Source organism: Phoca vitulina, unplaced genomic scaffold (assembly GCF_004348235.1).
Source record: "Phoca vitulina isolate PV1807 unplaced genomic scaffold, GSC_HSeal_1.0 scaffold14, whole genome shotgun sequence".
Lineage (NCBI taxonomy): Eukaryota > Metazoa > Chordata > Mammalia > Carnivora > Phocidae > Phoca > Phoca vitulina.
Genome location: NW_022589717.1, coordinates 16,467,330 through 16,487,891, shown reverse-complemented (window position 1 = coordinate 16,487,891; position 20,562 = coordinate 16,467,330). Strand labels below are relative to the sequence as shown.

The following is a 20,562-nucleotide window of genomic DNA, read 5'->3' as shown; positions in this document are numbered from 1 at the left end:
TTAGGACAATTATCCTTGGCCACCAATGGTTCCATACTATACACATGCTGTTTGATACACTGCTAAGTTTTTCCCTTGTTTATTTATTTATTTACTCTGGGTTCAGTATACTTTATTGGTGGTAAATGACAAGGTAAGGCTCCCCAAGCCTCTCCCCTCTTCAGGAGGTCTGGGATAGAAACTGTGGAGGTTGGGAGATTCTCAGTATATTGGGGGATGAGTTGGGGCAAGGACTCTCCAGCAGCTGAGGGCTTCTCTCTTCCTCTTGCTCTCACTGGGGCTGGTTGTCCAAGGGGCTCTTACTCCTTGGAAGCCATGTGGACCATAAGGTCTACTACCGGGTTGCTATAGCCAAATTCATTGTCATACTGGGAAATGAGCTTGACAAGTTGGTCATTGAGAGCAATGCCAGCCCCAGCGTCAAAGGTGGAAGAGTAGGTGTCACTGTTAAAGTCACAGGAGACAAATAACCTGGTCCTCAGTGTGGCCCAGGATGTCCTTGTGGAGGCCTTCTGATGTCTGCTTCACCACCTTCTTGATGTCAACGTATTTGGCAGCTTTCTCCAGGTGGCAGGTCAGATCCACAACTGACATGTGCGGAGTGGGGCATTGGAAGGCCATGCCAGTGAGCTTCCCATTTAGCTCAGGGATGACCTTGCCTATAGCCTTGGCAGCACCAGTAGAAGTAGAGATCATGTTGTGGGCAGCCCCTTGGCTATCACCCCACAGCTTCCCAGAGGGGCCATCCACAGTCTTCTAGGTGGTAGTGATGCATGGACTGTAGTCATGGGTCCCTCCATTATGTCAAAGTTGTCATGGCTGACCTTTGCCAGAGGGACCAAGCAATTGGTGGTGAAGGAGGCATTGCTGACAATCTTTAGGGTGTTGTCCTACTTCTCATGGTTCATACCTATCACAAACATGGAGGCATCAGCGGAAGGGGCAGAGATGATGACCCTTTTGGCCCCACCCTTCAAGTGAGCCCCAGCCTTCTCCATGGTGGTGAAGACCCAGTGGACTCCATAACATACTCAGTACCAGCATCACCCATTGATGTTGGCAGGGTCTTGCTCCTGGCAGATGGAGATGGGCTTTCCATTGACAAGTTTCCTGTTCTCAGCCTTGACTCTGCTTTGGAATTTGCCATGGGTGGAATCATACTGGAACATATAGACCATGTAGTTGAGGTCAGTGAAGGGGTCATTGATGGCAACAACATCCACTTTGCCAGAGTTAAAAGCAACCCAGGCACCCAATATGGCCGAATCCATTTACTCTGACGTTCACCATTATGTCTCCGTGATGCGGCTGGCACTGCACCAGAAGATGTGGCTGTCTGTTGAACAGGGAGGAGCAGAGAGCCGTTAGTTTATTATGTGTTGATATATGTAATGCCTTGGCCCCAAGGAAATAATTTTTTTCTCCCCTTCCAGTGCTCCAGATCTGTTGGGATTGGGGAAAATGTTTCCTCCACTTGTGCTCTGACTTCCTTGGATGATAACAATTGAATATGAACTGGATTGTTTGCAGAAATAGAGTGTTGGAACCCCATCTTCTTGTATTTTTCCTCATATTTTGCTTGTGGAAGAATCTAAGAGAAATCCTCAGTTCAGTAATTTTACATCCCCCCAATACCCAGTTATATTTCAGGATGCCTCCATTTTTATAATGATAAATCATCATCATCATCATCATCATCATCTACTCTTTGAATGTTGAGCATGAACCAGGCACTGTGCTACATGCCTCATACACTTTATCTCATTTGACCCTCACAACTCTGGGAGGTAGATACTGTCATGGAATTTTACAGATGATAGCACAGATAGCGGCTTGATGACCACTGTGAGAAGGACTGGTTTTTGGCTACAAATATTTGGAGGCTGTGGAGGCAGGAGAGGAAATGGTTTACATAGAAGAGAGGTCCTTGTAGGTATATCTTAATTTCCTCAATCTCTCCGCATTTATTTAACTCGTTTTAATGGTGACTTCAATATTCAGCCTCTATTATTTTGGATACCACAGAAATATAAGGTCCAATATCTGCTTTCAGGCACCACTAATCTAGTATGTGGATAAGAATAGAACATGAAAATACCATGTAGAGTAAATTTGGGTTATGCTTCTTATCTACCATTTGGCCCTTCCTGGGCCTAAGCTTCTTTTAAAATTTTATTTATTTATTTGACAGAGAGAGAGAGAGATAGCGAGAGCAGGAACACAAGCAGGGGGAGTAGGAGAGGGAGTAGTAGGCTTCCTACCGAGCAGGTAGCCCGATGTGGGGCTCGATCCCAGGATCCTGGGGTCATGACCTGAGCTGAAGGCAGACACTTAACAACTGAGCCACCCAGGTGCCCCCCTAAGATTCTTTTAAAAAACTAAATGATTGGACTAGTTCAGAAGTCTGCAAATTTTTAAATAAAAGGCCAGATAGTAAATATTTTAGGCTTTTTGGGCCATACTGTTTTTTTTCTCGACTGCTCAGCTCTGCTCTTGTAACACGAAAACAGCCATAGACAATGTGCAACAAATAAGCATGTTGTGTTCAAACAAAATTTTATTGACCAACGCTTGCAAATCAAAATCAGGTGGGCTGGATTTAGCCCATTGCCGACCCCTGGACTAGTTGGATACTATATAGACCCTCTCTGGCAAGAAAGCGCTATAGTTTCTTCACATTCCACATTGATTTCATCCTCGGAGTATGGAGATATTTCTTTGGCTTTTCCCTTCTTGAGGAGGAGTGTATAAAAATTGGCAATAGAAGGGGTCCTGGAGAGGCACCAGGAGGGATTCCCAGCAATGTTCTGATTGAAATCGCAATGGGAGGAAGCCATTAAAAAAGGTGGGGAGAAAGGTCCCATTAATCAGAGATGGGTACTGCTGTTTTAGTTGGAGATCTGGCTATTAGCTCAGCGGGAAGACAAAGAAGACAAGATGAGGAAGGCTGGAAACATGGCTCTCCCAGAGGCAGAATGCTAAAAAATCATCTTTAGAACAAAATTTTTAGGTAATTCCTTATATGAGTTTTAGAATCCAAGGCATAGTCAGTAATGAAATTTTGTTTGTTTCGAGAAACATAATCTAACCTAGCAATCTAACAATCTAACACAATCCAACAATTACAGCAGTCTAACACATTCTAAATATACATGTGATTTTTGTTGAAGAAATAAATAAATATATATATATATATATATATATATATACTTGAAAACTCTCCCATTTTTTTCCATATAATTGAATAATTGGATTTTCTGAGACATTAAAACCAATGTATAATCATAGGACACTTCCTGTTGCGTGTAACAGAAATACCTTGCTCAAATTGACTTAAAAAATGGAAAAATATTGGCTTGGAATACAGCACAGTCAGGGGAATCTGGGCTTCCTCTGGGAGCAGGGTCTAATCCAGAATATCAAATGAGGTCATTAGTTTCTTGTCTCTTTCATTTCTGCCTTCTTCTGTGTTTCAGCTCATTTTAAGGCTGACTCTTTCCCAGGTAGTAGGATGCTAACCCAAGACTCACCTTATGTTACCAAATACAGAAAAGGAGCGAGACTTCTTTTTTTTTTTTAAAGCTGTAGCATAGCCTCCTCATGTCTCCTTGGCCCTGATTGGGTTATGTGCCCATTCCTAAACCAATTTCTGTGGCCTCAGCCAGTTGGGGCTCACAACACGGCTAGGAGGGTGGAGGGGAGGTTCCTCAAAGGAGAGCTGTATTGTATTTATCAGAAAGAAGTGGATGGTTGTTGGGTAATAAACAGCAGATGTCCAGTGCAGTGACACTTAATAATTTTTAAAACATTTTTATGGACGTGGTTTCATTTGATTTTATAACAGTTTTATGGGAATATGTTTGTCAGCTACTATTATTTCCATTTTCAGATGAGAACACTGGGGCTTAGATCACATGACTTGCTCAAATTCACATAGTTGGTGAAAGAGATTATATTAACTTCTCTAGGCTAATGATGTGATGTCTGACCCTTATACAACAGAACTACTGTTTTGGACTAGATGCCTATTAATGACATCTAAAATTGAATTAGCAGGAGCAGCACCTGGGTGGCTCAGTCAGTTGAGCGTTGGACTCCTGGTGTTGGCTCAGGTCATGATTTCATGGGTTGTAGGATTAGGCCCCGCCTTGGGCTCCGTGCTCAGCAGGGAGTCTGCTTGAAGATTCTTTTCCTCTGCCCTTCCTCTCACTCTCTCCCTCTCTCTCTAAAGTAAACAAATAATCCTTAAAAAAAATAAAATTGAATTAACATTTTGGGCAGTCATAGCACAATGGCTTATACTGATTTTATAAGCAAAGTAAGAGCCTCGCTGATTTTTCACACGATTGTTGGTAAAATGTAATGTACCTATAATGGCTTTTTGAACTTAAGTTCAAGGATACATTTAGTCCTGTGATATCTAGTATTACATTTTTGCAGAAAATGTCCAGCCTGGCAAGAACTTTTGAGTCACGTGGAATCCAAAATATTAACTACCTCTCCTAGCTTTGTATCATCTTCAAGTTTAACAACATGCCCTTCTAATTAGTCTTTTAAGTAATTGCTAAGAAGATGGAACAATAAGATATATGTTATATTGATTAATTACTGATTTAATCTGGAATGAGATTGCTAGTGATATGTCACATGACTACCTTTGGTTTTGTTCGATATTTTTATGAGTGATATGGATGGAGGCTAGACTGATCTATTAAAAATGTGAATCACTTCACAGATGGAATGTGTCTTCTCATTTGACCTCTTGTCTTATATTTCTAATATGGACAAAGTTTGGGTTGAGAACATCACCTTTTGAAATGAAAAGTTAAATGATTGGCCTGGAGTCAGTGGTAACTATGATTCAGTGAAACTCCCATATCATTGATCCTGGACTGAGTCAGAAAAATTGTGGCCATTCAGTTAATGTTAAATTCCTGCAATGAAAACAATAAGATAATCACAACAATGATCAAGCATCCCAATCTGTGAAAATTTGGTAACAAATAAGGTAGACAATACATATTCCCCCGTGACTTAATTTTCTTTTTCGGATTAGAAAATTAAAATTCTAGAACTCAAACATAAGCGATCAGGATTTGGCCAGAACTAATATCTTGTACTAAAGCTTCTCAGGCAGGGGGGTGGTGGTGGGTGGCTTATAGAATCATCTGGTGGTAGGAAGGGCAGTGAGGTTTTTACATGAACAGGCTCCCATCATTTGGCTTTGATTTGAGTTTGGCTCAAGAAACTTTAAAGGAGGATGAGTAATTTTTAATGAATATTAGGATCAATTATTATTATAGTTGAAACAAGATTGAGAAACATCACTGGACGGCTTAATTTCTCCAAAAAGACTCCTTCAGGATTGGATTCAGCCCTGGAGCAGGGAGGCATGTTTCTTTAGCCCGACTCTGGGAAGACGTGCGGAGGGGCTTTCTCCCTGAAGACCACTCCTGCCGCAAAAGTCTTTGGAGCCACTTTCTGTCCCAGGTGGCCAACTTTCCCCACGATGACCGATGACCGAGCCCAGCAAGCCCTGGCTCTGCCTTACTTCTCTGCTCTCCGCCTCTCCCCCACCCCTAGGTCTTGTAGAAGCGCCACCATTACTTAGGTATTTCATAGAGAATTTTCTCTTTCAAACTGATGAATAGGTTTCAAAGAAAATGAATGAAAGCTATTTTTTTCCCTTTCCCATTAAGTGTTTAGCCATACTTCTGGACAAAATACTGTTTACACTAAAAGGAGAATTATTTAGATAACAAACTACCTCCACCTTTTCCTAACTGCACTCGCAAAACAAGAAAACAGCGGCTTGCTCTCCTCTTGTTCAGTGCTCTGATCCACCCCTCTTCTCTCAGTGCTCTCCCTCGGGGCCCCGCCTTCTTGCCCACACTCTTTCCTTAGCTGCAAGAACAGGTTATCAAGGTGATAATAAGTGAGAAAATGTTCCAGCCTTGTTTTAAGCCCCAGTCACATTGCACTGCTTAAAAGAGGTTAAATGCTTGTATGAACCTGTGTTTTCCATCCCCCTGGCCATGCAGCCCTAAGCCAGGCTGATCCGGCCTTGCCTTGCCCCCTCTCCACAAGAGACTCGGTGGTGCAGGATGCTTGAGGTGGCCTCAGCCTCCCCAGCAGCTGCTGACTTACACTTGGAAATTCAATCCTCTCAAGGTAATTCCTCAGCTTACAAAAAACTTCTAGCAATGAATTCTGAATTCAATGCCTCCCATTTCAGGCAGGCTAATGGCAGGCTCACTGACTTCCACAGAGATACGAGGCTTGGGATGTGTGGGGAGCATCGTATTGTAGGAAGTAACTTTACAAGTGGGACTTTGGTGGTCTCATTAGGAGATTTCTAGCTATTTCTAGAACATCACTCTCAATTTTCTTTCTCTTCTGAGGTCTTTTAGATCGCCGATGCCTTGGGGCCTGGCTAGGCCACTGCTAGGCTGCAAGTGGCCTGACTTCATACATCAGAGAGAGCAAAACCATGCTTCTGTCTTCCCTTGGGTGGAACAGCTCTCATTGCTTAGAGCAGCACTTGGGGACTAAGGCCGGAGACCAAACTAACTGGGAAAAAAGAGGTGCAGTTCTCATTTTATACGGTAACTTTGTCACCTCCTATGAGCTGGTGGAGATGTATATCGTTGGCAAAAATAGATGTGGTTCCAGGCTTGGAGAAAGTTCTCTCAGTGCAGGAAGGTTGTCCAGAGATTATGAAATAACCATTTGCCTTTAAGATCCTTTGGGTCATTCTTCTCTAGCAGGAAGAATTTCCTCTTCTTTCTCTTCCCCCCCCCCAAAAGCTGCTCCTGTCCACAATAGCAGGAAGTCTCGGATTGTGGTTGCAGAAGTTGCTGTGACAGTCCTCTGCCTCCTCACAGGGACAGCTTTGTTGTGGGAGGATGTGAATGTCCTTGCTGTCTCCTAAAGCTTCAGCTCGGAGTTTCGGGATGTGTTTTGGCAAGTGCAAAATCCAATAGTCATTGAACCCTTGATAATCTTTTATGCCCTGTAGAAGTATGTTTTTATTCATCCGTTTCTTCAGGAGGTAAGAAATAAAGCTGTTCCATTCTAGGCATAAATTAGCATTTATAACAATACAGTGCAAAAAAATGTAATTTAAATAGAACTGATTAGAATTTTGATAGGGCACCTAGGAACCTCTAAACAAATGCTGATCTGGTAATGAGTGGAACAAGTCATTTATTTTAGTGGTTCAGCTATCTGTTCAATGATTGGGTCACAGTTTCCCAAACATATACGGTGACTGTTCATTAATTATTCACTTCTCGCTTGGTAATTGTCCAATTTAACTACAAACTGTGAGGTTATAGGCAAAGCCACAGAAAAGAGCAGAGGGAAAAAGTAACAACCTAGATAAAAGTATATTTTCTTTTTGTAATAACATTCACTAAGTCAAGGACTCAGGGAGAGGGGAGCTATTGTTAGACTTTGGCCCCGGTCTTGTCTTCGTGCAATGGACTTAATCGCTCACCATTTGTTAGGCAGGGACATTTAAGCTCCAGAGTGCCGAGCTTTGCAGATGAGGCTGTACCAGTTGGCAATCAGCCCGTCATTGTAGGTATCCCCTCATCTTTGGGTCAGGGTGTGACGTGTTGTAAGTGGGACAGATGAGCTCCGGAAGGCTATCTGTTGAATCACATGCCCTATCAGGTGCGTCATCCTGGAAAATGTCCTGAGCCAATCCGAAGGTTCGTTTGTAAGATTTTCCTCCTTTGATATTTTGCAGGTTTTTCTTTAAGAAGATGAAAATGTTTCCCTCTTATTTCCTAAGGTAGTTCAACTTACATCCGGGAAGGTCTTAATAAGGCTGTTCCCCTCGCATATATTAAATGGAGTGTTCTGTTTTATTTTATTTTTTTAAAGATTTTATTTATTTATTTGACAGAGAGAGACACACAGCGAGAGAGGGAACACAAGCAGGGGAAGTGGACGAGGGAGAAGCAGGCTTCCCGCGGAGCAGGGAGCCCGATGCGGGGCTCGATCCCAGGGCCCTGGGATCATGACCTGAGCCGAAGGCAGACGCTTAACGACTGAGCCACCCAGGCACCCCAATGTTCTGTTTTACTTACTGTTTGTCTTAATTGTTAATGAAAATTAGTTTATCAGCCCTGTTATCTTGATATAATCTTGATATTAGTTGGATGTCATTTTCTAGAATGCAGATTAGAAGTTAAATCCCGAGGAAGGTAATAAGTTAAACATTTTTTCCCCCACTCAGGATGAAACATTGTTTTAAAGGAAGAATCATCAGTTTATTGTAGTTTTAACGTTGCTCTCCTTGCCTTGGGTGTTTCCCGTGTGCAGGACTTCCAGGAATGAGGCTCTACAAAGTGCATCCTGCTTTGAATTAGCACCCGTATTTGAGGCAGGTGGTGGGAAAGAGCTACCACAGTCCTGTATGGGCTGATGCTTGGGATAGCAACGTGTGAATCGCCCTTGTCCTTATTGATGCTGCTGCCTCAAAAGGGCATACCTGCTGTCCTTTGGGTAATAACTGGGTACAAAGCAAGCATCTAAGGAGGCACCTGGTGGAGGCATCTACATTACTAAATTACTAAAGCTGGGGACTGGGGAAGGCCCACATGCAGGCAGTGGAGTGACAAGCAGGTGTAGAGAATTTCCTTCATGTTGGGAAACAACAGCAGATATCTCCAGGAGAGAGTCTTTGTTGCCCAAACTTACTGTGTCAATGGGGAAGGAAAAAAAAAGGAAAGTTTGTCACTGCTGGAGGAACTTGCAGTGCTAGGTTTGCAAAACCCCACCATCATTTGGATCAACCTATTCCTTCTAACAGGCATCAGGCCATTTTACAGCTGAGTAAACGAAGGCAAAGAGAGGCGAAGAGAATTGCCATCCGTGCTCACAAAATAATTCTGAGGCCCAGAGAAACAAGCAATTTTAAATTGCACAGATCTATGCCTATCCCCATATTGTTTTCCACAGTGATGATTTTGGTTCTAATGAATGTTGCTACTTAGAAACGTGCTAAGAGCATTCACTACCTTGAAACAAGCAAATGGTGAACAGATAAAATATTGTGTTTGGGGTAATTTATTTTCTCTGGCTATGTTAACTCTTGAGCAGTTAACTAGATTACTTCCCTAATGTGGACGTGACTCTGTTCATACTAAAACAATTAATTGGATCATTGTTCTGCGGTGAGCCTTTACTCTCTTATTTTTTTCTCCTCCCCATGTCACCTCTGTTTCTGCACATGCTTGGCTCTCTCTGTGACGGCAATTTCAACAGCATAATGTCTACGCAAAGACGGTCAGCTCTCAAAAATCATAGCAAGGAATGATAGCCGCACGTTGATTTTTCGGCAGATCTTCACAGATCTTTGGATTTTTATGTTGTGCTTACTTTACAATCATGGAATTCCCGGTTTACAATGCCTCCGTTATTTTCGGGGGCATATTAGAGCTCATTGTCTCTCTCAGCAGCCTCGGCCCTCTCCTGGGAGGCCTCCACAGCTTACCTTATCATAATATTGAAAAGCAATTTCTCTGGACTGCTGTGAACCAACGCCAGAAATCCAAAATGCTGCCACAGTCATTAAGTGATTTCCAATTAGTTAATTGGTTTCGCAGGCTGCTTCTTTCTAAACTGCACCTTAAATGAAAAGCAGAACCATCCATTTTTGAAAGAGGAGAAATCCTGGGGCCTTTGGGTTTTACAATCCTAAAGCAGCGCATGCTTTGGAAGAAATGTGACTAAAAATGTCAGTCCCGCAGAACAGAAATATTATTACTATTATGGAGAAGAATGGGACCTCTCTCCTGGCTTTCCCACATTGTCTAGGGTTTGCTTTGCCCACTTTAGTGTTGAATGAAAGGAAGTTACGTAGATGATCACGGAGCAGCACAGAACGTGGAGAATTTCTAGATCAACCTTGACTCTTCTCTAGGGAAGCTTCCTGGGCCCCTGTGTTTGGTGCTCCTGGGGCCATATCTGCTTGGCTTCTCTGGGCCCCCCTCTAAAACCTCACTGAGCAGGAGGCTGAAATCCCTGAGACTGGTTAATAAGCTGCTTCTTGGAAAGGGAATTGCATATGTTATGTATCTGGACTGGCAGAAGGAATAGGATGAGGGAAGGTGAGAAGTTGGTCTAGAACATTGCTAGTCAACACACGTGTTGTTAATGGTGGGGGCCATAAACATGCGTTTGGAGCAATAACTGATTTATACAATAGATAAATATTTACCCAATAGGGTAAATAGGGTAATAATTACCCAATAGGGTAAATCAGTCATCTATTTTCTCTGAGAGAGAAACTTAGCTTTAATAGTAGATGGAATGCATACAAAATGAATGCAAATTTTCCTCTCTATTAGACAGAGATGCAATCAATCAAATAAGAAGCAGCAGAGTGTAGCGGTTAAATGCACGGACTCTGGAGACAGACCATCTGGGTGGAAATCCTGACAGTCACTTTCCAGTTGTGTCACTTTGGGCAAGTTTCTTGACCTCTCTGTGCTTCAGTCTCCTGGGAAATGGAGGAGAGGAATAATACCATCTCATAGGGTTGTTATGAAGAGTAAAGAGGTGGCTAAAATTCACAAGTCCCTTAGAACCAGGTCTGATACATAGCCTGTTAGATTAATCAAATTTTATAACATGCCATGTTTTAAAAGATTCACATTTTCGTCTCTCTGTTGAAAAAAACCCTCTCATCTTATGGTTAATTACCCATGAGAACCAATACTCAAAGGAGGGCAACTGATAAGATGCCATCCGCCTAGTCAGTCGGTCAGTCCATCTGTCAGTCAGCTATGTTTCCTGCCATCAGCTCTCTTTAAGACAATTTCTTATTCCCAAACTCACTAGCCTGATCTTTTTGTTAAAGAGTCACATTTATGTTGGAGGAGTAGAGAAGTAGATTAAATTGGAAGCTTAGAGGAGGTGGTAATTGGAACACCAGGTCAGGCAGAGGCAAAGAAATTCTGTGTGTGTGTGTGTGTGTGTGTGTGCGTATGTGTGTGTGTGTGAGAGAGAGAGAGACAGAGACAGAGACAGAGAGAGAGTGAGACACAGAGAGAGACAGGTATAGATATAGAGACAGACCAATTGGATAGCAACAGAACATTTCCGGTGCGAGTGGGAGAATATGCATAGGAAAGTCAGCACATTGCTGAGAAGGAAATCAGAGACAAGAGCAGAATAAGGGAGACAAAGGAGGGACCTGAGGACAGGAAACCCTGCCTGGCTCTGGTGCCTTCCTGTCTGCTTTAGAAGCAGTTGGTTCATCATTGCAGCAGCCTGGAGCCCTTTAGTAATGACTTTATGGATTAAAATTTTAAACCAAATTAGATGTGTTTACAAAACGGCACCCACACTGAATTGATAACAAGCTGCCAAAGTTGGGCTCACAATTATCCCGGAGCTCGGGGTTATGCTGTTCTGGTAGATGGTCTTGGTGTTTGTCGACGTGACTAAAACCGCAGCAACCCCTTCTCCTGTGTTCTTTCCCCCCCTGTGTAAGGACAGCGCTTTTAAGTGATACGCTGGTGGGCATCAGCAATGCACTGACAGGCACATATTTCCTGGTCTTGATAGTAACTCGGTTAGAAATTTGTCTGCTTTTTTGGGGGTGTGTTTAAAATTTTTATGTTTAAGTTTCATTATGCAGCGTATCCATTTCAATTGAAACCATGGTTTGAGAAATACTAAATATGAAACCTTCTAATTATACAGGAATTTTGAGGTTGTGTGCATTGAAAGTGAAATGTTGTCAGGGATTCTGAGTTCTCGTGCCCCCTTCCACAGCAAGTCCTTCATATCCTGTCACCTACCTAGTCTTTTCAGAGAGGGAGAATCTTATATTCCGATTTTATGGAATAGAATGCAGTATTTTCTACGCATATTTTTTAGAACAGGAGCTGCTCTTTCAAGTTGTTAATCAGTATAAGAAAGAAAGCATCCAAAGGAATGCTGCTTAGTCCTGTTTAAAGAGAGCAATGTGTTTTTCTTGTAAAGAAGTATATTGATAGATTTATTTCTATGATACATGAGGATAGTTAGGACTCAATAAATGTTAATCAATCAGCCAAATAACCTGTTTCTTCCCTCAAGGAACTTATGATCTACTGAAATAAGATGAATAGAGTGTATCTTTGTCTTTTAATATTTTTTTGCCTTCTATTTGTGGAAAGTAAAATTTCAAGAATTCCCATCCAGGGAGCCTGAAGAGGTCTGGGCTATTTTACACTTAAGTTCATTTATAAGCCAATGAGAAAATTTGGTTGGAGTTATTACTTGAGCAATAATAATGCTTGTGAAATGGCTCCTTTAAAAAGAAGAGGTAAAAAAAGGAAGAGTAAGTGCTCATGCTCCAGGAGAGATCACGTGATAGGCCACAAAACAAGTCTCAATAAATTTAAGAAGATTGAAATTATATCAAACATCTTTTTTTTTTTTTTTTTAATTTTATTTTTAAGTAATCTCTACATCCAGTATGGGGCTCAAACTCATGACCGCGAGACCAAGAGTTGCATGCTCCACCGACTGACTGAGCCAGCCAGGAGCCCCTCAAGCATCTTTTCTGAACACAATGGCATGAAACTCAAAATCAGTTATAAGAAAAAAACTGGAAGGAACACAAACATGTGGAGGCTAACTAACATGTTACTACGCAAACAATGGGCCAATGAAGAAATCAAAGAGGAAATAAAAAAAATATCTGGAGACAAATGAAAATGAAAATGGAAACACTATGGTTCAAAATCTTTGGGACACAGCAAAAGTAGTTCTAAGAGGGAAGTTCATGGCAACATGGGCCTATTTCAAAAAAGAAGAAAAACCTCAAACAATTCAACCTGATACGTAAAGGAACTAGAAAAAGAAGAACAAATAAAACCCAAAATTAGTAGAAGGAAGGAAATAATATGAGAGCAGAAATAAATGAAATAGAGGCCAAAAAAAAAAAAAAAATAGAAAAGAGCAATGAGACTAAGAGCTGATTCTTTGAAAAGATAAACAAAGCTGATAAACCTTTAGCCAGTCTCATCAGGAAGAGAAGAGAGGGGACTCAAATAAATAAAATCAGAAATGAAAGAGGAGAAGTACAACCGACACCACAGAAATACAAACAATTATGAGATTACTACAAAAAATTATATGTCAAATAATTCTAAAATTTGTATGGGCCCACAAAAGACTGCAAATAGCCACAGCAATCTTGAGAAAGAAGAATGAAGCTGGAGGCGTCACAATCCCAGATCCCAAGGTACACTACAAAGCTGTAGTAATCAAACAGTATGGTACTGGCACAAAAATAGACACAGAGATCAGTGGAACAGGATAGAGAGCCCAGAAATCCACCCACACGTAAATGGTCAATTAAACCAGACAGAGGAGGCAAAATATCAAATGGAAAAAAGATAGTCTCTTCAACAAATGGTTTTGGGAACACTGGACAGCAATGTGCAACAAAATGAAACTGGACCACTTTTTTTTTTTGAGAATTTATTTATTTATTTGACAGAGAGAGAGAGAGCACAAGCAGGGGGAGCAGCAGAGAGAGAGGAAGAAGCAGGCTCCCCACTGAGCAGGGAGCCCAATGTGGGGCTTGATCCCAGGACCCTGAGATCATGACCTGAGCCGAAGGCAGACAGATGCCTAATTGACTGAGCCACCCTAGTGCCCCTGGACCACCTTTTCATACCACGCACAAAAATAAACTCAAAATTGATTACAGACCTAAACAAAGACATGAGGCCATAAAACTCCAAAAGAATACAGTACGGAGGTTCCTCAAAAAACCAAAAATAGAAGTACCATGAGATCCAGTAATTCCACTTCTGGGTATTTACCCTAGGAAAATGAAAATACTAACTCAAAAAGACATATGTACCCTTATGTTTACTGCAGCATTATTTATAGTAGCAAAGATATGGAAGCAACCTAAATGTCCATCCATAGATGAATGGGGAAAGATGTATTCACACACAATGGGATGTTACTCAGTCATAAAAAAGAATGAGATCTTGCCATTTGTGACAACATGGATAGACCTAGAGGGTATTTTGCTAAGTGAAATAAGTCAGAGAAAGACAAATACCATACGATTTTACTTATATGTGGACTCTAAAAAACAAAACAAATGACAAACAAACAACAATAAGAGAAACAGATTTATAGACATAGAGAACAAACTGATGGTCACCAGAGGGGAGGAGAATGGAGGGATGGGTGAAATAGGTGATGGGAATTAAGAGGTACAAACTTCCAGTTCTAACATACATAGGTCACAGGGGTAAAAAGTACAGCATAGGGCACATATAGTCAATAATATTTTTATTCCTTTGTGTGGTGACACATGGTAACTACACTTCCGGTGGGCATTTTGTAATGTGTATAATTGTTGAATCACTATGTTGGACACTTGAAACTAATAAGATATGATATGTCAACGATACTTAAATAAAAATTTGATAAAACAAAATTATGGAAACAAGACCAAAAAAAAAAAAAAAAGAGCTGATTGCTAAAAATAAGATGGGAGCTAAAACAAGATGGCTGTCGCTGACGGTCCAAGGGGGTGTGCACTGTGTCTCCCGGGGGTGCGGAGGGGGCAGCGAGTGCACTATGGTGGGACTTCGCCATCTGTTAATCACAGGATTTAAAACCACAATTCAATTACATGGGATTCCATGCTACTATTCCTCTTGTCAAGTGGCTTTTCCATCTCAGAAGGCAGCAGGATCCCACCATAGAGTCGATGCGTGTCTAAAAGCCTGATTAAATGTGTTGTGGTGTCCGTGGAATATTTTAGTCTCTGGATATTATTTATATTGAGAGAAGAGCATCTTGGGAGATTGGAGATGCATTAAACCCTCACACTTAACAGATGATCTTTCACTCCCAGACAGGCTGCACATTGCTGTTTGGGCTCCAGTGGCCCTGGGTAAGCTCTTGGCTTCTTCCTGACCTGCAGTAAACCTGCTCGCCTGGCTTGAGACACATTAGAAATAATCAAAATGCACTTGTTTGAATCAATACAGGGCATTAAGCGGCCCCTGGGCTTTATGTCAGGGTCTCTGATAGGAGTGGTTATCTTCTGGTTGCACTGGGGTTTGGGTGACAAAAAAATTTGAAACCGAAGGGGCTAGAAGTTTAACCCCTGGGTGTGTTTAGTCTTGTGAATGTTACTTGGCCCTCAAGTCTTTAGGAAGCTCCTGAGGCAGCTATCCTCCGTTAGTGTTCTATCCCTTTTCACTGGTCTGCTTCTCACCTTGTCCTTTCCACCTGGAATGCCCTTCCTTCTTCCTCCAGATGCCCAGATGTGACTCATTCTTCAAGAGCCAGCTACGATGTCACATTGGTCTTCCTTCACTAATTCTTTATGCTGCCCCCTGCCCCCAGCCCCCAGCCCCCAATAAACCCCAGGAAGCATAGTATCATAGAAAAAGTTTGGATTTTGGACTAGATAAGTCTGAATTTATGTTCCAGGTGTTATAGTTACAAGGTGTGTTTACCTGATGAGGCTTCTCTTTTAGCCTTATTTTTCCTTAACTGTAAAATGGGGATACTATCACTTACCTTTGGGTTTTTAGGAGGATCAAATGATGTTAGTAAGTATAGGGCCTATACTCAATAGTTATTAGTTCCTTCATCCTTCGTAGTTCATTCAGATAACTGTAATTTTTTAACCTTTTGGGGCTAATGGTCCGTTTGAGCATCCACTGAGAGTTATGACCTCTCCTCCCAGGAAAAAAAATACATGCAAAAATTTTCATACATTTCAGGAACTTTAAGGATCCCCAAAGTCCAAGCAAGAACCCTTTAGGGGTGGTTGATTCCTAGGTCAAACCCCTCCCCTTATAGCCAGCTTTTAAAGATCTATGCAAAGCACCTGCGAAGGGATTTGGCACCTAGGAGGGCTTGAACAAATCCTGGTTAGTTTCTCTTCTTTCCTAAATTGCAATCAGAACATACCCGATGCCTGGAGGAAATCTATCTATAATTCTCCCTTATATTTAGTTTTGAGAAGCTGTCATGTAAAAGTAACAGAAATACCTCTGAGTAGAGACTCTAGTCCTTGACTGACATGTCTTCCAGCTGGCCTGCCATACCTAGTTTGAACAAATTTGGCCTTTTCAAAAAAATCGTCCCTTTCTTGTTGGACTCTACCCTGCAATCCTGTGTGTGCTGCTCCCCAGCCGGGCGACGTGGTTTTGCTGACATCTCTGTCTTCGCTCTCTGTATGGAATTTACAGCAATTATCCTTTGGTTGGTCCCCATGTCTGTATTTTGGCAGGCCGCCCTGCCTTCCATGTGATAACTGCTTTGCAGACAGAGCAGCCGAAGCTCTGCCAAAGCCTAATGTCACCCCTCATCAGATGCTGTCTGGGTCCAGGGGTTACTTACACCTCTCCCTCCCCTTCTCAAGTCTGCTGGTGCAGGTTTCCCTCGCACGAGGTTTAAAAGCACAGAAGATGTGCAAGTCTGGCTGTGATCCAGTTCATTTGAACAACGTTAGCGGTGAACCTGGATAATTCAGGCGCCTCGGAATGTTTTTTACAGCCTGCGCTACCTGGATTGGTTTGCCTGGCTGTGTACAGGAAGGAAATGAACTGGATAATCGCCATATTTCTATTCCACTCCGTGCTGTGAAGCCTGCGCCTCTGGAAACAGAAGTTTTCTGTACCACAAAGTCACTTCTCAAGAACAATTATGCCCCCTGGGGTGAATATCTTTGTCAGTGTGTGCCAAAGTATGACTAATCAAATTGGCTCGAAAAGCACCTTTTCCCCACTTCACTTTCACTTGATATTTTCCCTGGAGAGTAACAAGGACAACAAAAAACTTTACAAACAAACCCACATCAAAGCAAAATCTTCCCTCCCCCCTCAAAAAATCAAAAGCCTCTCATCAATGTGCCCATTCTGACACTACAGGTCAGGCTCTATTTAGCTATTCTGTGGCTACATCTAGAGCTCCTGGGTCTGAGGGTGGAAGGATGCTGTGGACCACTATTTCTCAAACTTTAATGTGCATTCAGATCCCCTGGAGATCTTGTGGAAAAGCAGATTCTGATCCAGTGGGTGTGGGGCCTGAGATTCTGCCTGTCTACCAAGCTCTCGACAGGCCAGTGTCACTGGTGTGGAGGCCCGCCTTGGAAAAGCGAGACCACAGCCTCCGTGAAGCACCTGCCCACAACATATGCCAGCCTAGGGGCCCCCCAGGCCCTCTGCTTGGGCTGCTCTTCAGGCTGATTCTATTTTCTTCTAGCAAGCGCAAGTACAAAGACTCTGGTCTTGAGAGAAGAGCAAACAAATTTTCATGAAATCAAGGCGGCATCCACCTAAATATATTACCCACAAGAAACCTCCTCACTGCAAGTCCTCACTGGCTTCTCACTAGCAATTTAAAGTTCTAAGTAGAAAATTGTTCATCACTCAAAATTTAGAACAGCCGAGGAAAGTGCAATGAATGTAAATTTTCAGAGTCTCGAGTGCTTGAGGCAGCAAAGAACAAATTTCTGGAGTTGAGTTCAAGACAAGGAAAACTGTAGCCATATCTACCCATTCTTTTTTCACTCCTATTAAATACCATTCTTTTTTGGTTTTATGTCTCTTAGAAAATCACCTGAACTCTTTTCTGGAGTGATTTGGGTATATATTAACAAGTTAATTATGTAAACATTTATTCTTTCAACACTGAGTCTCTACTATGTATAAAAATGTTGTGGTATCGACTCTGCTTCTAAGTTAATAAAGCAAGCCATTAACCTCCGCGAGTTTTCATTTTCACATCTGCATAATGAAGGGCTGGACAGATGATCCCAAGTTCTCTGGTATTGTGTCATTCTAAGCACTAGGGAGGCTGACCCAGTAAACATTCTGCCTGTTTGTGGCTTTTTACTACCCGACACAAAGGCTTTTCTTAGTTCTTTTTCTTTCATGACAGTGTAGAGAAGGCACCCATCATTCTGTTTATGTGTCTCATGGGCATAAGGCGATGTGTGAGGAAAGGAATGTTTCCCTGTGGTAATGTTGCCTTTTTTTTTTTTTTTTTTTGAGTGAAAGAGTATTCCTAGTAAAGAAAAATCCTACATAGAATTCCTAAATGTAAAAGCGAGAAATGTGAGGGGGGTCTGAAGCCCATCTGTGGGCCTTCCCTTGGACTCCTGATAATCTAGTTCTCTGTGGAAGACAGGTTTGCCTGTCTTGCCCTAAACTAAGTTCTCCACAGCCCCAATTCCAAATCATTCTGTGCTGTTTCTTCGTAAATAATGCCGGTGCTGGGAAATCCAATTTAGGGAAACAAATGTTTAAGGATGCATAAACCTGAGTAGGTCTTGGTAAAGAGAATTGAGGAGGTATAGAGAGGCTGTTTCCTTCTGAAGATGGTGAGGGAAAGAGGAACAGTCTGGCCACTCTGTGTAAAGCTGACCGGATTAGATCTTAACGCCTCACGGTTCTTCTGTGCAAGGGATGGATGTGAGTTTTGTAATGGAGAGGCTGACTCCCAAGCTTGTCTTGAAACAAGAATGTGGGGCAGGCAGAGAGAGAGAGAGAGACAGAGAGAAAGAGAAATGTAGCTAGGCTTTTCTCCCTGGGTCTGGTGGGCAGGAAATGAAGCAGAGCTGCTGGGAGCCTATGATGGATGGCGTGGAGGGGCCTTTCCTGTCCTTGTAGTGCATCCATTCACGTTGAGTTGGTTTGGAAGTCCCATCTGCAAACCACAGAGGCTGAGTTAAGACTCTAAATCAAATACTTCTGACTTCACTGCCTTTGGTGTCTGCGAAATGCTTGAGCACTGAGTGAAAAGAGGAATCCTACGTTCCATTTAGGTTAGTAGAGCATAAGCCCTGCTCTGGCCTTTGGACGAATTAACTTGTTACTTCATATATATATGGATATGAAGCAACACCCCCCATATTTTATATATATTTATAATGTATTCTTTTTCTTTCTTACAGGATGAGTAAAAGTGAAGTGTTCCTTTTCTGTTGTGAAGGCTGCTGTCTAGTTGACTTGCTTCTCTAGTGAGAACAGTCAGTGTCATTAATTTTTCCCCTGTACTGTGTGGGCTGTGGAACATGAAACTGACTTGATTGATCACATCGCCACTTCGGAGGCAGGTGGGTGAGTGGGTTGGTGAAACACTTCAGAGAGTTAATGCATTTGTGTAGTTACCAGTGGCTTTGCCCTTCGGTAGATGAATTACGTTTCGGATCAGCTGGTGTGTGAGGGGCTCGGGTAAAAATCAGGAGGCGGAGAGAGAGGTGGGGAAGACTCGAGGGAGAAGATGACCCTGCCTCAGCCACACCACAGCCATAATTGTGAGACCGGTTACAGGTGCTCGCTGTAAAGTGGGGCATGGCCAGGTTGGTGGGTGCCTGGGGCAGGAACTGGGATGGAAAAGAGATCGAAAATCATGTCCTATGAGGAAGAGATCAAAGACCAAGAAGCCTATCTTATGGGAAGGGAGAAACTTGGCTTTTGTGTGTATCCTGTTTGTGGTCTTCAGTCCTCGAAAGGCTGTTGAAGAGAAGAGCTTGGGGTTATTTTGTGTGGCCTCCAAGGAAGAATTGGAGCTTATTTTGGCCCCATTTGTGGGTGGAATGTTTCACCGGCATGGGGTGGATTCTTACAGAAGTGAATTTCTCCCCATGTTATCATTCAAGCCAATGCTTTAAGGGAAATGCATGGTCTGGGACGTATTTAGCCTGGATGACCTCTAGAAACCCACGGAAGGCTGTCAGACAGTGATTCCATCACATTTCACAAATTTCCTTCCCATCTCCAATAACAGCTCATGAATAGTTTCTGGCCTGGCTGAAACTAGATATGCTGCCCGGAACGGAATCTACTTTTCTGTGGAAGTACAGTCATACAGAATTGGTTTTTTTTTTCTTCTTTAAGAAATAAGAAGATTAAAAATCTTAATTTCTGTGTAGTTGTGGTATAGGAGAAAGAACACAGAACTTGAAACCTAGGGTAAGATCCTAGCTCAAACATTTTCTTGCTTTGTGATCTTGGGCAAAGCCTCAGTTTTTAAATTAATATAATAGAGGTAATGAGGTATTAATGTACAGGGTGGTTACAAGCATTAAGTGAAATTGTATTTGTAAAGTACCCGAGACATGGCCTGGTACATAGTAGTTGCTCAATAAATAGAAATTATTTCCTTTAATCTCCCAGACAAGCAAAAGTACTACAGTCAGACTGTAAGAAAAGAAAATGACAGGCCAATACCCCTGATGAATGTAGTTGCAAAAATTCTCAACAAAATACTAGCAAACTGGATCAATAGCACATTAAAAGTGTCATGCACCACGATCAAGTGGGATTCACCAGTGCAACGCAAGGATGGTTCAACATGCAGATCAATAAATATGATTCATTCACATTAATAGAATGAAAGATATAAGGCATATGATCATCTTTCTAAGATGGCAGTCCATGAGGCTGCTAAGCATTTGCCCCTCACTTAGATGAACACGGATCATGGATCCATGACTTATGGGATGGAGGGATGAAGTGGCAGGATATTGGATGCCAGTGTGTGGGTAGTTCAGACAAGAAC

At 42.2% G+C, this 20,562-nt stretch overlaps 1 pseudogene; it reads right to left on the bottom strand.

Moving 5' to 3' along the window:
• Positions 1–299: 299 nt before the first annotated feature.
• On the bottom strand, positions 300–1,290 carry LOC116637395 (annotated as a pseudogene).
• Positions 1,291–20,562: the final 19,272 nt, after the last annotated feature.